This window comes from Solanum dulcamara, chromosome 7, assembly GCF_947179165.1.
Source record: "Solanum dulcamara chromosome 7, daSolDulc1.2, whole genome shotgun sequence".
Lineage (NCBI taxonomy): Eukaryota > Viridiplantae > Streptophyta > Magnoliopsida > Solanales > Solanaceae > Solanum > Solanum dulcamara.
The window spans coordinates 66,065,378-66,078,330 of record NC_077243.1 but is presented as its reverse complement, the minus strand read 5'-3'; positions in this window follow the sequence as shown (position 1 = coordinate 66,078,330).

Below are 12,953 nucleotides of genomic sequence, written 5' to 3'. Positions count from 1 at the left end.
ATATAGTTAAACAAGTTCGTATGAATTATTCATTATTTCAATTATAAATCATGACTATAGGTTATAAAATATTTCAGTATGTTTCCGTACAAAATAGAAATAATGTCTATAGGATTGAAGTATTTTTGTTATGTGGTTAGAAATCATGTTTATAGGGTTGACACATTATTTTTTTGCAATGTTAGAAAATATGCCTTCAAGATCTTCATAAATATTTTCAGAAATCATGTATACAAGTGCCCCCATAATATGTCTGGTATGTTAAAAAATTAGTTTAATACATTTTAGCATGTTATTGAAGTATAGAAGACACATATCTAGGCTATAATTCGCTTTGTGTAACACACATTATAAAGTTTTATTCCTACGATCTCCTAATTGCCAGCATGTTAATCAATATTAGAAATCATACCTTTAGGTGCTATGCAGCAGTTTAACATAGTAATAAATTCAGCATGCCTCTTCATCCTTAAGAAATGCTATTGGCCTATAGTAATCATGTATGTAGGCTTTAATTAATATTTTGTGTGTCATGTGATCAAATATCATGTTCATAGGAGCTATTTAATAATTTTAAAGCATATTGAAATCATATAGATCCCATGTCTATAGGACCAAATGAATAAATTTTTAAATTAATTCTTATCGAACTCAAGTTTGCAGCATGCTAATCGAATATTTCTTTAATAAATTTCAGCATGATAAACTCAGATATAAAATATGTCTAATGTATTTAGTAAATATTTTGATACTGTGGAAGATACGTTTCTAGACCTTTATAAATTTTAGCATGATATTATATATAGACATCTTGACCATAGGCTGTCAAATAATCTCAGTATATCTGCTTCACATATATATATATATACATACCCTGCTTGCAGCATGATAATTTGTATACCATATAGACGCCATGCCTAGAGAACATCCAACATTAGCATATTAAATAAATTAGATTAGCCTCTGTTTATCTGATTATTAATTCTCCCTCGTCATAATAAAATACTGCATCTTTTAAAACATTAACAACTATGTTGTTATAATGTTTGGTTGTGTATGTGCGCACACGTATTTATAATGACCTTTACAACTTGTATGTGTTTTCAAGCATGTTAAATAATTAAATTAGAGGCATATTTGAGATTTTATGTGCTAATTGCTCGTCTTATTTGTTTTGTTTGACGAAGTGCCTAATTAGGAGACCTATATTTTCTTTAGTCTAAGACCTACCCTAATAGTACGTCCAATGCCTCTTGAATATTAAGTTGGGACATTAGATATCTTTTAGAATGTTAGTTTTTATTATTTCTTTTAGATCGCTTCAAGATTATAATAATAAATAAACCTAGGAGGGGTAAGGGTAGATAGGCCCTTCGAAAATGATGAAAGTCAACCCGAGCTGAAAAAATGATAAAATACTATATTTTTGGCTTCCGATTAATAAGCTAGCGCTGATCCAAAAATATGAGTACATAAATATTTTTGTTTCATCTACTTTTAAATATTTTCGTTTGTATATATTTGGGGTAGTTTAAACTGAAATGATTTCTTTTAGGTATCATTAATTCCTACTATTTCGCTTGCCTTTACTCTTATTTAATTAGTTGATAATATTTATTTTTATCCTGTATTAATCCTAACACCAATTTTTTAGTTTAACTTAATTAAATCCCTTAAAGAGAGACTTTTTTATGATTATTTATTTTCATTTAAATAATTTATTTAAATTATCCTTCTTTTAGTTAATCGTTTTCATACCAAGTTTATTTCTCTTATAAATTAACCTAAATATTTTTAAAGTTTATATTTCTTTCAAACTATTTAATGCCCTGATTATTGTTAAACACATTTTTCCAAAGTTAGTCAAAATCAGAGTTTTCAAATCGTCGGATAACCGCGTGTTAAGCCACTTTGAATGCTTAACACCTTCTCAAAGTAGAAATTAGAACCTCATACCTTTTTCTCTAAATTTTTAAGACTTAAATCTGTTAGGGTCTTTTAAATTAAGTTTTCTTAATTTCTTTAAAAAATTAAGTGGCGACTCTTCTTTTTCTAAAATTAATTTTTTCTCTAAAGTTGAAATTGATTTTAAACCATTTTTTTCCGACATAACAATGGAAACCCTTGTTGTTAGTCTAGTTCCTTGGTTTATTTTATTTTGCTTTATTTTTATTTATTGTTTGTTTATGACTCAATATTAATTACTACACATGTTTAATGTATGTAAAGTTTGTCTCTCCAATCTCTTTTTTCCCCAAAATGGCTTTGTCCGGGTTCTTTATTCATGATTATCTAATATGTGAAAGAATTTAATAGCGTTTCACTAACTAACTTATAAATTGTTTTCATTTATTGAAGCATGTTATATTTAATTTTTGGGTTATTGATCCTGTTTCTAATGGGTTTCTCTATGTTTCAAGTATATTCCTTAGCTCTAGTTTTAATGCATGTTTTATGATTGACTGGCATACCAATCTAAATTCAGTCTTTATTCAAGTATATTGTTAGAATGCCAGCTACACATTTGATATATCTCTTTGTTGAATAAGTTGAGGATAAAAAATACACTTGCAAATTTAGATTAGGTTGAATTGCAATTTATATTTGTTTGATGAATTAACAAGTCATGACATTTATATTTGTATTTTATATATGTATCAACTGCCAATAATGTGTCATTGTGTGCTTTTCTCTAATCCTTATCATTTTTAATTTTTTTCATGTGACATCAATTTGAGTCCATTTTTGGACTCTACTATTGCATATCGTTGAGTTTTGAGCCAATTCCATCTCGTTCAAATTACTAAGAAGCTGATACAGGATTAGGAAAGCAAGTATACAGTCGCAAAAGTCAAAAAGGGTATGATATATAGTTAATATACAACTAATATACATTGGATGAGAATTGGGATAAAGCCCCAAAGCAACAGCGAATTTGGCCCAAAAAGGGGCCCAAATTCATTAACTCTTTGTTCTTTTAATTATTTTGATAATAATTATCCGACCAATTATAGTTAACTCTAACTTTAAATATTTTAAATTAACTTAGTCGAATTCCCCAGAAGATGAACTATTTTCTTTGTGTTGGTTTATTTTAACAAATTTCATTTTATCAACTCTTTACATTTTTTAATTTTATTTTATTTACATAATCAAAAAATATTGGTCAAATTTTACTTGTCTTTAAAAGTTTAAATTTCATTTGAGTAAGATCTTTTTTTTTTCTTCTAAGAAATAATAATAAAAAATAAAAAAAATGAATGATCTCAAACCTATATTATCTATTCAAATTTTTTTTAATAATTCAATTGTCTCAAGTTAATTCCTTCAAAACAATTTTAATGTATTTATTTATTTTAAAAAAAAATAATTCAAAGTTAGTCAAAATTAGAGTTTACAAGTCGCCGGATAACCGCGCGCTAGCGGCCACTTTGAATGATAGCACCTTCTCAAAGTGGAAATAAGAACTTCTTTTCCAAATTTCTCTAATTTTAAGACTTAAATCTGTTAGAGTCTTTAAAATTAAGATTTCTTGATTTTCCTTAAAAATTAAGTGGCTACTCTCTTTTCTAAAATTGATTTTTTCTCCAAAAGTTTAAATTAATTTTAAACCATCTTTTTCCGACATAACAGAAAGTCATTAATAGATTATATAAGGTATTTGCTAGCTTTTATGCAGTAAGACAGAAGGGGAGTGATAATGTTCAAGTACACCTCTCGAAAGAGATATAGACAATCGTTAGCAGTTAATTTTACCCAACTAAGAGTCGAGATCGAACCCATAGGTAATAGATTGAAACAAAGTCTATTAGCTATACTATTCAGTAGTAGTTGCTACTTTCCTAAAATAAACATGCATAAAGTAAAATGGGGGGTTTTGTTTTTTAATTTAGTTATCACTTAATGGTATTTTGACAAAGTAACTAACAATTACGTTGTGAACAATATGATAATTTAGCTAGGATTGTGTTCCCAATGACAGGTAACTCAAAAAACAAGTTGTATTCATGATATCGTTCAATGTATTGCATGCAAAATCTAGCGAGTTACGTAACATCTAATTCACCTCCAGGTCCTTCTTAGACGTATCTCATTCATCTCTTTCCGATCTCAGAATGTATGATTTACTAAGCCTCTCTCTAGATCTCAGAGTACTATCTCCTCCCAGTCTCAAGTAACTTAGACGAAGTTTATCTCTTCTTTCGAAGTTAGACTCTTCGAATTGCTGTTGTGATATTTTGTTCCTAATCACTACCTCCTCCTGGAAAGCAATGAATATAGGCAAGTTCTTAATGCGTGCACTCAGTAAAAAAAACTTTTAAATGAATAAAACACAATACATGCAAAAATAAATTACGAATATCAATCCTACATCTTGCCTATTTAATAAAATTGTCATGGTTTCCACAACCCTAGTTGTGGGCTTAGCTACTCATAATTATAAGTAAAAGAACAAAAATTTGTGTAGAATTCATGAATCAATACCTACACGAATAAAGAAGAAAACCTTGAATCAAATACACGAACCACAAATCAAGAATGAAAATCGGAATGATATTTCAAGTATCAATCTCCAAATATAGTAGAGTGTAGCTTCAATGTGTTCACAAAGTACTCAAAAAAAAATGAAGAACCCTAAAAATAAAATAAATTCAAGTATTTATAGAAATACAAAACCAAATCCTAAACCAACTAGGAAACCTGAGCGACGCATGTCACGATGACACTTCACTAGTCGTGGAGCTATTCACGCTCTATGGTGTGTAGTCGTGGTCATCTCCTTTGAAAATTTGCTGCATTGATAACATCTTCACGATGGGGGATTTCACGGTCCGTTCAGAACACCATGATCCGTGAGCTGTACCATTGACATCTCCTTGAACTTTTTCTTTGAATCTCTGTATCCTTCAAGGGCACTATTCACGATCCGTGAAACTGTATATGACCTGTGAATTAGCTTGTGGAGTCTTCTTTGACATTTTCCTAAATCCAATTTTTGCTCACCATTCATGAAACCTTTCACGGCCTGTGCAAACTTACACGCCCCGTGAAGGGTGTCGTGGGAATGCACTTTGTTCAATTTATTCAACACAGTCTTCAGCAGTTCTCTTCATGAGGCCCTACCACGGAGCTTTCACTGGTCCACGATTCGTGAAAACTCACGTGAACCCATACTTAGCCAGTTTTTTTCACAACAACTTATTGATTAGTTTAAAACCCATGCACGACTCCAATTTCCTAAATAACAAACAAACCACACATCATATCTACTAAAACAAGCTTGTAATGCACTAATCCACCATTTGGAGTGTCGAAAGTGTCCTAAATACGCGACACATCAACACCTTCAACTTAGAACCATTGTTTGTCCTCAAGCAATGACACGAAACAATACAACATGACGCAAAAACACAAAAGACTATAAGAGGATATATAGCATCCCCACACATCAAATCTGACTGTCCTATTCAATTTTACTCAACTATGCAATAACTCACAAGGATAGATTTACGACATTGCACTGTAAACGACAGTGAACTAGTCAACATAGCTACTCAACAGCATAATCATAGAGCCCTTACAACAAAGAAGTCTCTTGCACAATATGCAAAAACAAAACAACGACTGAGATGAACTCACTCACACTCACGAAAGAAGTTCAATAAATGCAAATATACAGACCATAGGCTTGCCCTTATTTTCTACACTACACTTTCGAATAGCTCCCTTAGAATCACATTAGGAATTTCTTTGCTTGTAACGTTGGCTCGGGCTCACGTAGGATGAATTTAGGATTTAAGTGACTACTTTTCCCCTCCTTGATGCTACTTTGACTTAGCCAAACTATTTCATCCCTTTGATTACCTTTCTATTCTTGCCCAGATGTGGCTTACGCCTTTGTTTTTTTCTTCTTCTTCTTTTTACGTGTGTTTTCTTAATGCAATTCTAACTTTCATGATGCATCACACTTTTTCTTTTATTTCCTCAGCGGCCACACCCCCTATGCTTATTTTTTTCTCATCACACACTCTTTTCATAGTTTCCTAGGAGGGACCAGGGCCAAGATAAAGGCTCACAGACTGATTCTCCTTATAGTAGTCACCCTCAACATAGACTTTTAGCTTGAGTTGAGGTATACATTGTCCTTGGAGGGACCAAGGCCAAAATAACGATTCACAGATAGACAAGGAAGGTGAATTGTAGTTAATCAAAGAAAAGGTCTATTCAGGCTCAAACTTTGGGTTCAAAGGATATGCTTTCATTTGGTCAGTTATTTTAGGCTAAGTGACTCATTTTCAACAACGCCCTATGATCCTATCCTAATCAAGATATTCAATCATTTCATTGAGACTAACCAGGCAAGTTCTAGCTTACAGATGCATTCAAACTAGGAAGTTAAGCTCACACACATGGCATATCTGTTACATTGTTCAGCACTAATCAACACAGTCTTGTCCTAGCTAGCATTTGATTGACAAGTCAATATGTACAATGTCCTATAAAGATCCTAGCAAGTCAATTTTCACAGTCAAAGCCAATCACATTGCATTTCATAAGATTTTCAATTGGGAGTCATTTTTGTTCAGTTCAACTCATTCTTTTCAAAGGATACTATATATTTCTATAGACTCTTGTATTTACACAGAACCTAAACATGTCAGTTCTACTAGACATACGCTTGTGAGAAAAGAAACATGACAAGAAAAACTCCAAGAGTCAGGATGCCCCACCTCCTATCAAAAAATATATGCATTGTCCTTAATTACACATCAATATGCTCAAAAGTAAATACAAGGGAAATGATCATACCTGTAACACCCTAGGTGTTAGTCAGTGGTGGTGTAGTGGCACCAGCGTGGACCGGTGCACTCAATGATGGAGGCTCCCTCGAAGGGCCATCGCCTGTAGAAGGAGTAAGTATGTTGGAAAGCACTTCACTCACAGTCTCAGCTGGAGTGGGGATATCAGCAGTCCCAGAAAGTGCAACTCTACTAGATGATGCCCCAACCTTAGTAGCTTCAACCTGCTATCTCAGTAGTTCCGCCTTCTCCTGGACTTTCTTTGCTAAGATGCACTTCGCTCTCTTTTCTACTTTCTTCTCAGATCTCTTTTTATTTTCATCCTCATCCGGGGAGATACCTCTCTGGCGCTGCTTCTTTTCCTTGCCCTTTTTATTGGACTTGGGTGCAAGAGTATAACCCCATGCCTTATCTAATCTAATGAGCCCAGGAGGAAGAGTAGGGGCAACAAATAACTATAGTAAAGCATCAGTGACAATCGGATGTGTAGCAGCGGTGAATCTCTCCTAAAGCGCAGTCAAGTCTCTCCTGAAGTCTTCTAACAGAACTCGCATGGACTCTATATACACAAAACCCAGACTATCCATATGTGCAGTAATGTGGGTCTCTAAACCATCAACACGACCCTGCAATAGTGAAATCTCTAGTTTGAAATTTGTGCAAAGGTGGGTCTCAAGCTGCTGACCCTGAGTCTGAACCACCAATGGGAGACGCTCTATGATCTGGTCCATTAGTGCCCTAGTTTGATGATACTCAGTTACCAGGCGTGCAAGGAACTCATACAACACACTCGTCATTATCCTAGGACTCACCGTAGGCAGAGGAGGCTGAATCTCACCTTCGAGTTGCTCAAAAGCCTCGTCAGTCTGTAGGGCAGGAGAGACTCCTTTATTGACAGATATTTTAGAGGTTGACCTGGTGTGATAGATATTGGACAGCTACTCGGGATGTTTTGACCTTATAAAAGGGGGTCTCGACATCTTTTATCAGGGAAATATTTATGGACTTAGTGACTATGGTGTGCTTATCCAAGAATCGGCAAAAGGAACTTTGTAGTAGACACATAGCGACCAAATTAGGCAAGGGAAGGAGAAACCAACTTTTTCATTAAGTGCCCAGTCTCGCATCTCTATCACTATCAATCGACCAACATACAAAGCATATCGAGACATGATGCAGGCTACCAAAGATGCTTGAGACGGGAGAAGGGTATTATCATTAACAGTGGGCCTTAACCAGGCATGAATTACGGCCCACCAGAATTTAGCTGCGAATTTGAGAGATGCTTTGGTGATTGGTTATCTCGGGTTAGTCATCCAAGCTGCCTCAGCCCCCTCGATAGTAATAACCTGATGGGTGTGGAGTATACTCAGGACCGTGTAAAAATCAGTGAATAGTGGCCTCCGATATGTCGACTCGAGCACCCCTCAACTGTATTGTATCTAATGAAGGAAGCTTCAAAGCCAAAGACTTTTTCTTATTCTTTCGTGAGGTCTCATCAGTGATTGAGTTTAGAATGGTAGCTGCATATGCAGAATAAAACTCCTGGATAAGCTGCTTAGAATAGCTTTCTTGCAGTCTACTCATCCTCCCAAATTGATGGTTGTCAAATAAGGCCTTTATCTCAGGCACTGAGGATAGGTTGTTGGTGACAACTCTAATCTCTAGAACTATGGCCCGTTTGCTCAAGCCCCTGGACCATTTGGTCAGACCATCATTAAATATTTTCTGAGCCCCTAGACTGATCATCGAGTCCGTAAGAAGTTTATAAGAGTCATTCATTTGACTGGATCAGATTTCCTTATGGTTGCATACTGCTCAATACTATCTCCGCTCCCAACTTCTTCTTCGCCGTTTCCAAAACCATTACCTTCTTTATCGGAATGCTCACCCTCACTGCTTTATTCATTTTCCAATATTGCCACCTTCTCTTCAGACTGGGAGTGAGCAGTTTCGGCCTCGGTGGCAGCCATTGCTGTAGTAGTGCGTGGTGGGTGAGGCGAGACAGCCATGTCACATCGGACTTCAGACCCACTAGATGCCTCTTCTCCTGACTCATGTTCTGAGTTTGCTTCTGATTCTTGGGAAGGTGAGTCGTGGAGTCAAGACTTGGGTTTTGTGCATTTAAGTCCTATGGTACCTGAAGAGAAGATGAGCGGTTAAAACATAATCAAGAAAGTACGACGAATTTTGAGCGGCTACTTAGACTTCCCCGCTAATATACAAGCATAGCAATAACCCTTAAGAAGTAATGTCACTCAATCAATCATAGGGTGATCACAAGACAAAACTATTTTTTATTTTTTATTTTTATGCAAATGTTTTTACATGGAGCTCATAACGAGCTGTTAATCGCACCACGGATCGTGGACTGTATCATGAAGGGGATACAGTGGGAAAATATTTTCCAAGTGCTGGACCACGATTCTCTTAACGGTCCGTGAAGATATTCACGCCCCGTGAAGAGTTCCGGGGTCCCTCACGTAGAAAGTTTCCCAATTTCACCTACGCTAAAGACCCACGGGCACTTACCACAGACCGTTAAGTGCAATACGGCCTATGGAGGTACTGTCATCCCAGGTAAGATAGTTCAACAATGGTGTAATTTACCCCCATGTCCATTTTCAACTCAAGCATACCAATATCAATAAAATAACATCAAATTCAAGCAACTACACTCAATATCATGCAAACCCACCCTCTTACACATTTTATTTTGATTCAACTCAAGAATGTCGACCCACACCAAAATGCCAATGAAGTGCTTTCAATGAAAAATTCAATCACATTATACACATTTACCAAGAGTATTACCACATAGTCCACAACACCATAGGAAACTAGCAAACATATAAAATGGACTTACTTGAACTAAGAAATCAATCGGACTAGGGCTTAGACTGACGCGTGACGCTTGGGATTTCTTCACACTGATGCAGACTTGATACACTAAATTAGTGGGAAATCGATGGCATGGAGTTGTTGTTTCAAGTGTGGGAATTCAAAGGAGAGTGATTCAGAGTGGAAGTGTAGAGGTTTACCCATGTAATTTGTGAAATATGGGTAAAAATCATAGTGGGAACTATCAATTTAGGTAACAGGTTAAATTGGTTTGGGTCAAACTTGTCGGTTAGCCGACCTGGTTACACGGATTATGAAAAGATTCTGTGAAAAGGAAAACGAGACATGAACTGGTCCATTGAATTAGCCTTAGTGAAGGAGATGAAAACTTACCTAAGGGTTCATGGACAGCTAAACGGTCAGTGAAATTTTCACAAACCGTAAACACAGCATAAACCTGAAGCTTTCCAGGCTTTATCTTTAACGCTCTCACACTATGGGCCATGGTGTTATCCACATCGCATGGACTGATCCGTGGTAAGGTACCACATGTCAGTACCCGACTTTTTCTTATTTTTTGGGGCCCTGCACTTGTAAAAACCACTGTGACACTATAACAATATCAAATAAAAAGATTGAACCTATGTAAAACTAATACAATCCTTAGGTTTCCTCCCAAGCAGCGCTTGATTTAACATTGCGGCACGACGTGGATCACTCCACTACTAAGACTTCGTAAATATTTTCCCATGGGTTGCCACCCATGCAGCGCCTAATTTAACATCGTGGCATGATGCAGGTTCCTTGACTACTCAGACTTTATCAAGCTGGATCTCTTCAAAAACTTTCACTTTATCAGGAAATCCCAAGTACCGTTTCACCCGTTGTCCATTCACTTTGAAGTTATGACCATCTTAAGCTTCAAGTTCAATTGCTCCATGAGAAAATACCTGTGTGATGGTGAAAGGTTCAGACCACTTTGATTGTAGTTTGCCTGGAAACAATCTCAGCCTGGAAATAAACAACAATACTTTGTCCTCAATGCTGAATTTGTGCTACTCAATATGCTTATCATGATATAGTTTCATCTGCTCTTTGTAAAGATAAGCACTCTCATGCGCATGCAAGAAAAACTCATTCACCTCATTGATTTGATCTAGCCTTATATGCACAGCTTCACTCCAATTCAAGTTCAACTTTTGTAGGGCCCACAACGCCTTATGTTCCAGCTCCACAGGCAAATGACATGCCTTTCCAAGCACTAACTGGTATGGGAACATACCAATGGGTGTTTTGAAAGCTATCTGATTTGCCCATAGAGTATCATCTAGCTTCCTCGCCCAATCAGTCTTGTTGGCATTCACAGACTTAGCTAGAATCTCTTTGATTTCTCGGTTTGACATCTCAACCTGACCACTAGACTAGGGATGATATGGAGTAGCTACCTTGTGTTGTCGCATACTGTATTTTGCCAATAGAGTCCAAAAGATCTTATTGTAAAAATGGGAGCCCCTATCACTGATAATAGCCCTAGGAGTCCCAAACCTGGAAAAACTATTTCTCAGCAGGAAACCAACACTACTCTTGCTCTCATTATCTAATAAGGCGACAACTTCCACCCATTTTGAGACATAATCAACCGCCACAAGAATGTATTTCATCTCATATGAGCTCATAAACGGCCCCATGAAATCGATTCTCCATACATCAAATAACTCTACTTCCAGGATTGGTGTCACGAGTAGCTCTTGACGCCTAGATATGTTCCCCTTCCTTTGGTAGTGGTTACAGCTCTTCACCAAGTTATGTGCATCTTTGTAGATAGTAGGCCAATAATATCCATATTATAGCATCTTTTGCATTGTACGACTCCCACTATGGTGTCCACCTACCTGTGAGGAGTGACAGGCCTCTAAAATGCTTAACATTTCTGCTTCTAGGATGCACCTCCTGATGACATTATCAGCACACATCCTGAATAAGTATGGCTCATCCCAGAAGTACCTGTGAATATCATGTAAGAACTTCTTTTGCTGGTGGAAAGTAAGATCTTCAGGAATAAGATCACTAACAAGATAGTTAGCATAATCAGCAACCCAAGGGTTAAGATCAAGAGTGGCAGCCAAATCCTGTTCATCTGGGAAGGAATCATCAATGTCAAGCTTGTTCTTACCTTTATTTTCATCTTCAAGCCTAGACAAGTGATCAGCTACCTGTTTTCACTCCCTTTACCATCCTTTACCTCAAAATCAAATTCCTGGAGCAATATCATCCATCTAATTAACCTTGGCTTAGCATCTTTCTTGGTCATCAAATATTGAAAGGTTGCATGGTCAGTGTGTACTATCACCTTGGTACCCAAAAAGTACGCTCTGAATTTTTCGAAGGCATACACCACTGCCAATAGTTCCTTCTCGGTGACTATATAATTCTTCTGGGTTGTATTTAATGCTTTGCTAGCATAGTATATGCGATGAAAGATCTTGTTGAGCTTTTGCCCTAGCACAACCCCTAAAGCAACATTGCTAGCATCACACATGATCTCAAATAGGGTAGACCACTGGGCTGAGATCAACTTCTCCTTCAAGTACTCAAACGCTTTCATACACGCCTCATCAAAGTAGAACTTTATCTCCTTCTCTAATAACTTGCACAAAGGGTGTACAATTTTAGAGAAATCCTTGATAAAATGCCTATAAAAACCTACATGACCCAGGAAGCTGCGGATACCCTTTACAAAGATAGGGGAGGCAGTTTCTGAATCACCTCTATCTGCGCCTTATCGACCTCCAACCCTTTTTCAAAAATCCTGTGGCCTAGCATAATACCCTCTTTGACCATGAAGTGATATTTTTCTCAGTTTAAGACTAAGTTAGCCTCTTCACATCTCTGCAAGGCCCTGCTAAGATTCAACAAACAGTCATTGAAAGTATCACCTACCACTGAAAAATCATCCATAAATACCTAAATAGTGTCCTCCACTATGTCAGAGAATATAGATATCATACAGCGCTGGAATATAGCAAGAGCATTACATAGTCTGTATGGCATGGTCTTGAATGCAAATATGCCATAAGGACAAGTGAAGGTCATCTTCTCCTGGTCCTCTAGTGCTATGGAGATCTATTTATAGCTTGATTACCCATCAAGAAAATAGTACCAACCTTTACCTGCCAACCTATCTAACATTTGGTTCATGAAGGGCATTGGAAAATGATCCTTGAGAGTCCAGTTGTTAAGCTTTTTGTAGCCCATGTAGACTCGCTATCCAATGACTGACCTAAGTGGGATCAGTTCATTCTTATAATTCGT